This window comes from Schistocerca serialis, chromosome 4, assembly GCF_023864345.2.
Source record: "Schistocerca serialis cubense isolate TAMUIC-IGC-003099 chromosome 4, iqSchSeri2.2, whole genome shotgun sequence".
Lineage (NCBI taxonomy): Eukaryota > Metazoa > Arthropoda > Insecta > Orthoptera > Acrididae > Schistocerca > Schistocerca serialis.
In genome coordinates this window covers 844035327-844049583 of record NC_064641.1, presented here as the reverse complement: position 1 = coordinate 844049583, position 14257 = coordinate 844035327, and positions in this window count along the sequence as shown.

Below are 14257 nucleotides of genomic sequence, written 5' to 3'. Positions count from 1 at the left end.
GCAATTTTCAAGTTGCAGCGAGTTTTAAACAATTCTTAATTTATTTCCGTTCCTGAAGTGTAAGGCCTTCTGCCCAGATCGCAGTGTCTTGCTTTTAAAACATTATCTGTTGTATCTGTATTTGACGGTGATTTGCTAAATTGTAACTCACTCAAAACACTATTATTTACACAGTTGTTGTGTACTTCATTAATAACTTGTGGTATTTTTATTTATGGTTGAGTCTGGTTGGTTGGTTGGTTGGTTTAGGGAAGGAGACCAGACAGCGTGGTCATCGGTCTCATCGGATTAGGGAAGGATTGGGAAGGAAGTCGGCCGTGCCCTTTCAGAGGTACCATCCCGGCATTTGCCTGGAGTGATTTAGGGAAATCACGGAAAACCTAAATCAGGATGGCCGGACGCGGGATTGAACCGTCGTCCTCCCGAATGCGAGTCCAGTGTCTAACCACTGCGCCACCCCGCTCGGTCCGTTGAGTCTGGAATTACTGGCTTAAATAAATTGTGTTTAACTGTAAAAAGTAACCAATAGTGAGCGATTACGGCCCCGTCCACAATCATAACGGAATCCTGCTTTCCCTTGACTATCAGGTCGCAGTATAGTAAAAAATGTTCAGTATTGAGAGAACTTTCCTACTACACTAATTTTATCTCATTTTAATATATGAAAAGGATTAATTTGCGTTCGTTTCTTCCATTTCGAAGCAGGTTCTAGAACAATGTGAGGTACAATATTCTGTCCGCTCTTATTGATATGTCTGAAACGCATTTCACGCGAAAGGGAACTGACGCACTGTTTCCAAGATAAAGGTCGTGTACAGTAGCTCTGAAACATACGTGTAGAATTACGGATCTCTTTATAAATTGCAGTGTAACGTGGTGTCCATTTCACTTTCACGACATTTTGTTGGAACACTAAATCTCAAGTGTTGTAATCCCTAGAGTTTATTTAACCCGTGACTGTTTCATATGCTTCGACGCTTTGCTTTTACCACTGAAACAAAACGAATTCCCGATGTTCATTACTTAAACTAGGAGCCGCTAAAGTTATTGCATGTTGAACGGGGGTGTACTTCTATTGCAGCCACACGGTTCGCTTGTCGACAACAGTTGTGTTACTGCAGAATGCCTGAGTACATCTGTTCAAATCACACGGGCGTTCACAGCATTCGAATGAAATGCTCCCCGCAGGACGATTTTCCGGCCTTTTAGGCCGACATGTGTAGTTCAGATACGCTGACATTACGGTGACGTTTGTGTCATGCACTGTCAAAAACACATGCGTTAACAGCTACGTAACTCTTGGTCCTTTGACAACGATCGGTATGTTCGCATCTGAAATTTCGGGACGTTCGATGTATATCAGTCTCATAACAAGAACGAAACATCACCTGTTCGTTGACGTACAAATAAACATCGTTTACTATGCTACAAGGCCTCATTCTTGGGGCAAATACAATTATTTACGAAATCAGCATCATCATCTTTCCCAAAGCCTGGACCGCCTGGCCTGTTCAAGCTTTATACTCCATGTCTTTCTGGGACTGTGTCTCGCTGAAATGGTATAAGCAGGAGCTTATTATGATTTGTGATTTTCGTTCATTCTTAGCACGTTTGAATCGTTTACTGCTAGACTGATTAATTTTGGCTCCTAACAAAGATGTACAGAAACTATCCAATGTCGTCATTTTTTATATTACGTCTATGGCGTAGCCCTTACGCACACGTAGTTACCTCATTTCACCTACCGACCTTTAGCACACACGTCAGATTCCCATACAACAGACAATAAATACGTCATTGTTCATAGACTTTTATTTGTCTCTTTTTTACAGTGCCGCAGTACCTTCCCACGTATTGTAGCACTCATTTTAGAGAAAATCGCATATTAATATTCAATATCTCCATCATACTTGTGCGTTACATTACAAACAAATTCACTGGTGGGAACACCACTAACATAACTTTATCAATAGTGACTTTTAATCGAATGGAGTTTCTTCCTCGAAACGCCATGACTTTAGTTTTTGATATCGATATTTCTCAGTTATGTGTATCAGAAGATTCGTTAAGGAAGTTACTGCATTTACGCAGCTCATCTTCTGAGATTGATTAAAAAATTCTTTGTCATTGGTGTTTTAACAGTATTCATTGTTTTCTGCCGACTGAGCTAGCTCCCAGTAAGTGCTTTTGCTTACCACGGTTGAACAGTGTAGTCATCCTATAAAGTGACCAATACTGGAAAGAGTCTACAGCCTTATCCAGCTCCTCGCTATGTTATTATCGGTTGAGCAGACTTCACACTTAAATTTCCTGGACGATAAAAACTGTGTGTCGGACCGACACTCGAACTCGGGACCTTTGCCTTTCGCAGGCAAGTGTTTTACTGAGTTACACAAGTTGCCATCTTACAGATTTACTTCCAGCAGTACCTTATGTTCTACGTTCATAACTCCACAAAAGTTCTCCTGCTAAACTTGCAAGACTAATGCTCCTGGAGGAAGGGAGTGGTTTCCTCCAGACGTGCTCCTCTTGCACGTTTCGCAGGAGATGGCAAGAAATGTGCTGTTCGAAAAAAAGCTGCGAGGAGGGGTCGTGAGTGGTGCATGCATATTTAATTTAGTAGAGCACTTGCCCGCCAAAGGCAATGGTCCCGAATTCGAGTGTCAGTATGGTATACAGTTTTAATCAGTTGGACATTTAATTTATGCACACACTCCGCTACAGTCAAAACTTTCGTTCTGGGACGTTCACATTTTGGTGCCTATTAAAACAAGGTTGTATCCATGCATACGTTCTGTGACGTATGGGGCTTGAAAAGTATTTCCGATACCTATTGTCCTGTAACTATACTAGACGCTTCTACGTAATCTGTTAATATATGTTTCCAAATTGTAACTAGTGGAAAACTGAAAGTTTAAGTGCCTCGGTGATGTGAACTGGTAAGGCAAGTGTTCGTGTACTGTCTGCGGAAGACAGAGTTCCTCCGAGTCATGGAAGGGCACTTACTTGTAACTCGTCACAGATCTTTCCAGTGCATATCCCGCAAACGAGTGAAGAAAATCCGATTTAGGTAATTACATTTTTCAAAATTATTCGAAGGAGTGTAAGTTCAGTTGTAAATTGAAACTTTCACCGCCACGATGTTTACGTATGATAACGTTGCCGCAGACAGTTATCGCTGCAAACATATAGACACCTCTGTCTCTCAGTTTTGCTCAGTCGACTATTACTGCACACACCTGCACCGGAGTATCTCTCTTTACGAAGCTTAAAGATGCATCTTTAGCAGGAACAAATGGAGTATTTTTAATACCAAAAGCGCCGGTAAAACTTCTTTATTCTTCTATGGGTCACCTGATCTGTCATAAAAGGACTTCCGCCCTAGGTGCAGGATTGAACGGAAAACGATTTAACTGAATCAGGTGTGGGTTCTTAGTGAAAGGTTGTGTTTTCTGCAAACTAACTAAATTTCGCTTTGTGTGCCCATTTCCAGTATACAGTTGCCTCCAAAGGTGGTACTATAGGCAAGATGGACACATGTCAACTCCTTTAATCTATCGTTTCGCGTTTTAAACTATAAAAAATTTTGAAACCAGTTTGGTAGGTTGTCAGAGAGCGCACAGATAAGGTTAAGGTTGTGGATGGGGCCGTAAACAGTTACTGTGAGTTGCACAATCAAACACAAAAATTTATTTTTCTAAGAATCACTTATTTACACATAGGCTTAAAACATCACAATTAAACAAGGCTGAAGGCCTAGTTAAAGAAAACTTGACATGCTTTCTGACCTGAAGGCCTGAAACCCCACAAAAAATACAAGAACGGCTGAAGGCCTGGCTTAGAAATCAAAAGCAATTAAAAATAGAAGGCAAATTTTTTAAAAGAAAAGAAACATGCAACGAAAACAATTAAAGGCCGAAGGCCTACACTACACGTCTGAAGGACAACTAAAATTAAAGAATATCAATAAAAAAATTTTTTTGCAAGAAAGTTTCTTTTCAACTACAACAGAACGGCTGAAACCTTATTGCACGGCTGAAGGCCACAAACAAATCTGAAACAACGGCTGAAGACCTGAACAACAAGTCACATAAATAATTTAGAATAAGCTCCTTGCTTCTTATTTTAAAAAAAATCCTTTAGTGAATACACATGGCTGAAGGCCTTATGAAGGGGTTCACGCAAATCCTCGGCTGAAGGCCACACGTAACACATGGAACAACTAATGGCTTATTGCCTGGATTACAAACAATTTCAGATAGAACAATTTCTAAGAATTAAATTTTTTTTCTAAAGCAATCAATGCTCAAAATTTTAATTTAACACGGCTGAAGGCCTTTATTAAAATTTTAGAAAAAACTGAATTAGTACATGGCCAAAGGCTTTGCACAATACTCCAACTAAAATGAAAATCATAATTTAAAACAAACAGAACAAGTGGTGCTCAGAAGTGTTCCAAGTGTCGGCCTGGGATGGTAGCTCAAACGTAAGATGAGACGAGACAGACAGCCAAGAGTTGAAGTTAGGTAATTAGATGGCAATCCAGACTAGGGACAGCCAAGGACCGATCAACAGTTTAACGAATTCCCTTCCATCCGACCAGTGGCATGATGATGGAGAATATCGGCCGAGGACGAGAATATGAACAGCACTACGCCTCCAGAAATTGGCGTCTAAAAACAGACAGGGGAACAATAACCACTCTAAGCAAATATGAACCAAACAACGTAAAGGGCTGTCGAACTATACACTGTATATTTCCTACTTGTCACTTCTTCTTCCGTGTGTTTTTGCTTTTAGAAGCTTTAATTGTCGAGTGCTAGTAATAGTGTTCCACAGATTTCGTGTTTGTTTTGAATACAGTCAGGGAGTCCCTTTAGTCAGCCATAGTGCCAGTAGTGCTAGTGTTTGTCCAGAGACAGGTAGTGCTATTTTCATTGTTTTCTACAAGAAGTGTGTAGTAACCACAGTTTAGTCAACTATCAGCCGCCTTTAGTGAATTAGCAGTCTAGTTAAAAGTTGATCAACTCTCTACAGTAAATTTATTTCTTAGGATGGATAGGACGCAGTAGGAGCTGGCCACTGTTCGTGAACAGCTGAACGTGTTGATGGCTGCGGTCAGCCGTCTTCGGGCTGCTGCCTCTGAGTGTAGCGGCAGTGGGGAGTCTGGTGCGTCGCATGGTACACCCTAGGTGTTACATGCTTCACCTACTGTCCCTGCTGTCGAGACATCTTCGCGGGTATCGGGTGCGGTTGGGCCACCCTCTACCCAAGGGTAGTGGCGGGTTCAGCGGCGTTCGCGCCGCACGAGGCGGAGGGTCAATATGGAGGCTGGCCGTGTGGCATCGCCCGCTCTGCCTGTGACTGAACATGTGGCCGCTCCTTCAGCAAGGTCCGAGCAGGTACACGGGGGGAGGGGTTTATTAGTGATTGGGAGCTCCAACGTTAGGCGGAAAGGTCGGGGAAGAAGGCCAGTGTTCACTCTGTCTGCTTGCCGGGGGGTCTAATCCGAGATGTGGAGGAGGCCCTACCGGCGGCGATAGAGAGCACTGGGTGCACCCGACTGCAAATTGTTGCTCATGTCGGCACCAATGACTCCCGCCGTCTGGATTCAGAGGTCATCTTCAGTTCATACAGGCGGTTGGCGAAGTTGGTGAAGGCGGAAAGCCTCGTTCGCGGGGTGGAATCTGAGCTAACTATTTGTAGTATCGTTCCCAGAACCGATTGCGGTCCTCTGGTTTGGAGCCGAGTGGAAGGCTTAAACCAGAGGCTCAGACGATTCTGCGGAGGTTTGAGGTGCAAATTTCTCGACCTCCGCTATCGGGGGGAAAAATGTAGGGTCCCCCTGAATAGGTCAGGCATGCACTACACGCAGGAAGCGGCTACAAGGGTAGCGGAGTACGTGTGGAGTGCACATGTGGGTTTTTTAGGTTAGAGAATTCCCTCCCTGGGCCCGACAAGACGCCTCCTGAGACACGGCAAGGTAGGAGTAGGCAAAATGCAGCAGGGAATAACAGTGTTAATGTGCTAATAGCAAACTGGAGGAGCGTCTATAGAAAGGTCCCAGAACTGCTCTCATTAATAAACGGTCACTACGCCCATATAGTACTAGGGACAGAAAGTTGGCTGAAACTAGGCGTAAACAGTAATGAAATCCTAAACTCAGATTGGAATGTATACCGCAGAGACAGGCTGGACAGTGAAGGGGGAGGCGTGTTTATAGATATAAGAAGTGCAATAGTATCGAAGGAAATTGACGAAGATTCGAAATGTGAAATAATTTGGGTGAAGGTCACGATTAAAGCAGGCTCAGACATAGTAATTTGATGTCTCTATAGGCCCCCTGCCTCAGCAGCTGTTGTGACTGAGCACCCGAACGATAATTTGGAAAATATTTCGAGTAGATTTCCCCGCCATGTTATAGTTCTGGGTGGAGATTTTAAGAAGACTGGGGGACTCAAACGTTCATAACGGGTTGCAGGGACAAAGAAGCCAGAGAAATTTTTTTAAGTGCTTTATCTGAAAACTTCCTTCAGTAGTTAAACAGAGAACCGACTCGTGGCGATAACATATTAGACCTTGTGGTGACCAACAGACCCGAACTATTTGAAACAGTTAACGCAGAACAGGGAATCAGCGATCATAAAGCGGTTACTGCATCGATGAGTTCAGCCGCAAATAGAAATATTTAAAAAGGTAGGAAGATTTCTCTGTTTAAGTGACAAAAAGCAGATTTCAGAGTACCTGACGGCTCAACACAAAAGTTTGGTCTCAAGTACAGATAATGTTGAGTATCAGTGGACCAAGTTCAAAACCATCGTACAATATGCGTTAGATGAGAGTGTGCCAAGCAAGATCGTAAGAGATGGAAAAGAGCCACCGTGGTACAACAACCGAGTTAGAAAACTGCTGCGGAAGCAAAGGGAACTTCACAGCAAACATAAACATAGCCAAAGCCTTGCAGACAAACAAAAATTACGCGAAGCGAAATGTAGTGTGAGGAGGGCTATGCGAGAGGCATTCAATGAATTCGAAAGTAAAGCTCTATGTACTGACTTGGCAGAAAATCCTAAGAAATGTTGGTCATATGTCAAAGCGGTAGGTGGATCAAAATAAAATGTCCAGACACTCTGTGACGAAAATGGTACTGAAACAGCGGATGACAGACTAAAGGCCGAAATACTAAATGTCTTTTTCCAAAGCTGTTTCACAGAGGAAGACTGCACTCTAGTTCCTTCTCTAAATTTTCGCACAGATGACAAAATGGTAAATATCGAAATAGACGGCAGAGGGATAGAGACACAATCAAAATCGCCCAAAAGAGGAAAGGCCGCTGGACATGATGGGATACCAGTTCGATTTTACACAGAGTACGCGAAGGAACTTGTCCCCCTTCTTGCAGCGATGTACCGTAGATCTCTAGAAGAGCATAGCGTTCCAAAGGGTTTGAAAACGACACATGTCATCCCAGTTTTCAAGAAGGGACGTCGTGCAGAACTATAGACCTATATCTCTAACGTCGATCAGATGTAGAATCTTGGAACACATATTATGTTAAAGTATAATGACTTGTCTGCAGGAATCAGCATGGGTTTCGAAAAAGACGATCGCGTGAATCCCAGCTCGCGCTATTCGTCCACGAGACTCAGAGGGCCATAGACACGGGTTCACAGGTAGATGCCGTGTTTCTTGACTTCCGCAAGGCGTTCGATACAGTTCCCCACACTCGTTTGATGAACAAAGTAAGAGCATATGGACTATCAGACCAGTTGTGTGATTGGATTGAAGAGTTCCTAGATATCAGAACGCAGCATGTCATTCTCAATGGAGAGAAGTCTTTCGAAGTATGACTGATTTCTGGTGTGCCTCAGGGGACTGTCGTAGGACCGTTGCTATTCACAATATACATAAATGACCTTGTGGATGACATCGGAAGTTCACTGAGGCTTTTTGCGGATGATGCTGTGGTATATCAAGAGATTGTAACAACGGAAAATTGTACTGAAATGCAGAAGGATCTGCAGTGAATTGACGCATGGTGCAGGGAATGGCAATTGAATCTCAATGTAGACAAATGTAATGTGCTGCGAATACATAGAAAGAAAGATCCCTTATCATTTAGCTACAATATAGCAGGTCAGCAACTGGAAGCAGTTAATTCCATAAATTATCTGGGAGTACGCATTAGGAGTGATTTAAATGAAATGATCATATAAAGTTGATCGTCGGTAAACCAGATGCCAGACAGATTCACTGGAAGAATCCTAAGGAAATGCAATCTGAAAACAAAGGAAGTAGGTTACAGTACGCTTGTTCGCCCAGTGCTTGAATACTGCTCAGCTGTGTGGGATCCGTACCAGATAGGGTTGATAGAAGAGATAGAGAAGATCCAACGGAGAGCAGCGCGCTTCGTTACAGGATCATTTAGTAATCGCGAAAGCGTTACGGAGATAATAGGTAAACTCCAGTGGAAGACTCTGCGTGAGAGACGCTCAGTAGCTCGGTACGGGCTTTTGTTCAAGTTTCGAGAACATACCTTCACCGAGGAGTCAAACAGTATATTGCTCCCTCCTACATTTATCTAGCGAAGAGACCATGATGATAAAATCAGAGAGATTAGAGCCCACACAGAGGCATACTGACAATCCTCCTTTCCACGAACAATACGAGACTGGAATAGAAGGGAGAACCGATAGAGGTACTCAAGGTACCCTCCACCACACTCCGTCTGGTGGCTTGCGGGTTATGGATGTTGATGTAGATGTAGATGCTGGACAGCAACAACACGACGAGGAAAAGGCACATTGCTTACAAATTACACTAACGACCAGTGCAGGTAACTGGAGCGTTAACGGCCACAGGGGAGAAAATATCGCTGGTGCACTTCACTGATAAGTAACAGTCAGTTTAATAATTAATCACAACATTTGAAGACGGCTGCATGATTTCGCTGACTCCAACACAATGCTACTAACCCGAACGGCCAAGGGGGCAACAACCCGCAAATGAGCGAAGAGATGTCACGATAGTTGAGGTTTCATAACAGATTAACTGATCACTCAGCTTCAGCGTCCAGGTTCGGTGGGCAACGAACCTGTCGCTTCCGCAGCTAGCACCTCACGATTTGACAGTGCGTGCACACCGTAAGTGGCCCCAGCATGGCTTCACGCCACGGACACTTGCTTGCTGTTCCGTCCCAACTGACTCACTAGCACACACATCACCACCTGGAAGTACTAGCGGTCACACCAAAGATTGCACGACGGAGTACTAGTATTGATAAGCGTTGCTGCTGCCATTCAAGGACGCAAGCCAAAGAACCAACGGCATGAGTGCCATCCATACCTGGCTCAAATTTCTCTTCTGATTATTTTAATTATGACACAGTTAAATCTCTGTCCTGTGCCGCGCGGATTGGCCGCGTGGTTATGGCGACATGTCACGGACTGTGTGGCCACTCCCACCGGAGATTGGAGACCTCCCTCAGTCGTGGGTGTGTGTGTGTTGTTCTTAGCAAAAGTTAGTTTAGATTAGTTTAAGTAGTGTGTGAGTCGAAGGACCGATGACCTCAGCAGTTTGGTCCTTAGCAATTGACAAACATTTGAACATTTTCTGTACTGTACAATCTCAATCGTTGGGATAACTTTTACTCACTTACTTTACAGACAATGTAATAGGGACTTGTGCATAGAAGTCACGATGTCATCTATATAAACGAGTACTTGTATAATTATCTATTTACGAATGATGGCCTCATTGTATGAAAACTGCTATCAGCATCAGCAAAGAGGAAGTCAGTTCACAAAAACATGTTTACATGTTGATATTACTGGAGTGGTGATGTGCAGAAGTCAGGTTTCACGAATACTCACATTTTTTGATATTATTAACAATATCTAAACATCAACAGGCCCTACTCAGAAATCTCTTAATCGAATAAGAGTTGGCCAGCAATAAATCCTTTGGGTTACTATTATAGTGAATTTTATTAGTAGCTCAGTTACTTATTGTTACTGGTAAGTCATCGAGGATGTGTGTTCCTGAATAGTGTGCATCGTTCTGGACCGAAGTAAGTGATCTTGAGTGCTTCTAAAGATTGTTCTTATCAGTCATTTCATAAACTGAGATGTTGATTTCAAAGAGATGTATGTCATGTATCACAGATTTAATTAAGGAATAAATAGAGCGAGAGGCAGCAGTTTCTACAGACATTCCTTTGAACAGGCCTCTGCAAGATCTTCTGCAGTAGACACTGCAAATAAATTACATTTCATATCTTTGGAAAACTTTAGCTTCAGTTGATGAGTTACCCCCAAAAATTACCTCGTATGAGATTTTTGAATGAAGGTAAGCGAAGTATGCCAGATTTTTTATTTTTATGTCACTTATATTTGACAACGTTCATATTCCGATTAAAGATGTATATAGTTACTTAAAAAATGTTGTGGTATACTCCTACCATCTGAATTGGTTATCAAGTTGTAATTCTAAAAATTTAACACTGTCAATCTCTTCTATACGTTTGTATCCGTATTTTAGATATATATTTGGAGGAAACTATCTACAAATGCTGAACCGCATATAGCGTGTCTTTTCAAAATTTAGTGACAAAGAAAAGTGTAATAACCATTTACTGTCTGTAACACCATAGCTCAGATACTACATACTTTCTGCTGATTCATTTTGCTTTCTGTTTGTTCAACATTCCATCGTTGAGCTTTTGTTATTATTGTATGATTAGTTCGATACTGCATAAAAGTGTATACTCTTTTCTTTGTAAAAAACTTTGATATGTTGTTAAATTCTATGTAATGTTTTCTCTTCGTTGGTTAAATATTTTGCCTCACTTGAAGGGAAACGAAACTTATTATATGTAACTGAAAGTTTGCTAAACAACATTTTGCTAACTTAACAAAATGTTTATATTTAATGTTTTGTAAGGAACGATTGTTTAGAACTTATGTAAGCTGTTTCTTACTTAGGGCTGTTTGCATTATGTAAACTTAAAACCCGTAGTGCTTCCCCTATTAAACGGAAGTGAGTTTTGGTGTGCAAAACGTGGCTTGGCCGAGACAGAAGGTGGGATACCGAGTCGTCGGAGTATAGCTACCGATTCAGTCGTAGGCTAGCTATAGTAGAGTGAATAGCGCAAGTGTCGAGCGAGGTTTGCACTATCTGTAGTTGTATGGAAAGCCTCGTGTGGGTGACCCATTTTAAAATGTCGCTCTAATACTGGAGAAGATTTTATATGTAGAAGTACGTCGCCAAGAAGAATATAGCAGAGCAATACACTTCTACCGGAAAGTTCACCTGCAGTTACTTGCTCGCCACAATGTTGCGCAATAGTTTTCACCTGAGGGGAGAAATTGATTCTTTGTAAAGTGAGAATCAGCAACTGTACCAAGGGATTTCAATAATAAGGTACATACTTTGAAATACGTAGAATAATCCTGACTTGTTCCTCATCATGGAACCTTATAGGGTTCCCTCCTCGTAACTACAGTTTTCCGCGTGTCACAGTTAATGACCAGTGCTGCTTAAATGATTGGTTTTCATTTGATTATTTAATTGAGTGAAAAGACTATTTTAAAATTTTCTGGATAACAAAGGAGGAGGTAATTTTTCTTTTGTGAATAATTTCTAGTAACTGATTAACATCATTTTAAAGTTTTGCATCTCAAAGTTTGTATACCTAAAATCAGTTTTAAAAGTTTATTAACTGTGCTGAAAACGAACAGACAAATGAAATATTTGAAACAAATTAATGAAGCTCTTAAAGCCAGTTTTGAAAATAAAAATCTTATGCTACCTGCTGAAGAAATAGGCTGTAGTCATGTTCTGTAAAGCATGCAAGGTGAACGGAAAAGCTTCTAAAGCTTGTATTCTGCTATTTATCACAGAAAATTAGGTTCAGGCTATTTCGTTGAGACAGTTAAGATTCCAGTACTCCACATTTGGTTTGCTAAAAATGTTGATTACTATTTGCTAAAGAAATATAGTAACTGAAGTTGAAATAGCTTTTGAACTTTGTGTAATTTGTGGTCAGTGTAAATTCAGTTCGTGATATCAAACTTATATTTTTTCTTTAATGACAGTAAAATTTACTTTGAGTGTCTCATTCATACTAATAATGCACAAAATTGCTTAATCAATGAACATAGGGACTAAATGAAGTAAATCTGGAATTTTGTGTAATTTGCATGAAGTAACAGTTTGTAGGTCTCAACTTTTTTCTTGCTCTTAAGGACTTTATAGTTGCTATGAGTTCTTTATTTATGAAAATGGTTACAACTTTAACAATTAATAAATTCGTGCATCTTACTGCAAGTCAATGTTAATCTATAAATATTAATTGAAGAGAATCAGCTGAAATCAGGTCAGGTCCTGGCCCAAATTTTGTTTAACATTGACTGTCGCTGCCTGTAATGATGAAACAATTTATACAAGGTAAGGTACGTATGAGTGGTGGCTAAAAAAGTGTCTTTTCTGTTTGAGAACTCACAATGATAGTGAAACAGTGCATATCCATTATACTGTATGTCTGCATGTGTAAGGGGTCATTGCACTGGTGTGGAAAAGGAAGACCGGTTAGGTTTCAATGGGACAACAGTTACTGATTAATTAAATGAAAGGCGTTACATTTCTATGCCTAATTAGGCTGGCGACCGTAATTAATTCACTTAATTGATTTAGTTGTTTAAAAATATTCTTCAAAATTTCGATACGTAATTTTCTGTAGTTTTATGCTGAATTCATTTTCGTGTTCGATTAGCAACATATTTAGGCAATTCATGATCAAATCTTATAAAATCCTCTTACAGGGTAACACTTCCTGCATCTAAATACCTCATTTGGTAAACAATCTGTAAGCTGGTATAGCTGAAAGGTGCAGCTGTAGTGTTACACGTTGCTTTTCCCGTGACAGGGCTATTTGTTCCATTGGGGTGGAAGTGTTTTATGTCGTTAATGAAAATTTCATCACTCTACGACTTTGCTTGATTTTCTGATTATTACAATGCTTGTATCATCAGCAAACAAAAGAACTTGACATTTGATAATGTTAAAGTTTATACACAACATAAGTAAGGGCCTTAAGGCGGATCTTTGTGCAATATCACGTGTGATTAAGTCCAAGCTGGATAATGACAGAAAACTTCATACAGGAGTCTTTCCTATTGGTTCCTTTCATTTCCTTTCAGAGAGACATAATTTGAGCCGTTTAGCAGTATTTTATGGTAGACTGTAGTAATGTAATTTACTGAAAAGGATATTGTGATTTACAGTATACCAGTAGGCTGTAACTTAATGTCTAATGAATTAAGTGAAAAAAATTGCTCTGAGCGCTACGGAACTGCTGAGGTCATCAGTCCCTAGAACTTAGAATTACTTAAACCTAACTAACCTAAGGACATCACACACATCCATGCCCGAGGCAGGATTCGAACCTGCGACCGTAACTGTCGCGCGGTTCCAGACTGTAGCGCCTAGAACCGCTCGTCCACCCGGCCGGCGAATTAACTTCATTCTCGCACTACGTGTAAAGAGCCTTTGCAGTATCACAATGCTTTCAAATATAAACTGTGGCTTCGACAAGATATTATTTGTAGACGTATTATTAAGAAACCGCTCGTATATTTCCTTTTGTACTATTCTCGAAAATGTAGACAAGTGAAAATGGTACTTTTTGCCTCCTTTCTTCACCAGGGGTTTCAGTTCACCACTGTTTAGGCAATAGAGAAATTCGTCTGTGCTAAATAACTGGTTACACAAGTAACATAAGAACACTGGTTACCAATTTTTAGTATTTTATAATGAACACTTGAATTGAAACTTCCTGGCAGATTAAAACTGTGTGCCGGACCGAGACTCGGACGCGGGACATGACGGAAGTAAAACTGTGAGGACGGGTCGTGAGTCCTGCTTGGGTAGCTCAGCTGGTAGAGCACTTACCCGGGAAAGGCAAAGGTCTCGAGTTCGAGTCTCAGTCCGACACACAGCTTTAATCTGCCAGGAAGTTTCAAAACTGCCCACATTCCACTGCAAAGTGAAAATCTCATTCTGGGAACACTTGTTTAATTTTAAAGAATTCTTGGTGAACATTACGTCCCCTGGGATATTGAAGGCGTATTACCGAAGTTATCTGTAATGGCTGTCTGAGATATAGTATCCTCTACTGAATCTGATAACCACATAGTTTCACTAGCAATTTACGAAATGCTTGTTAAAATATTTTACAATACTGTGAACATCTGTTACC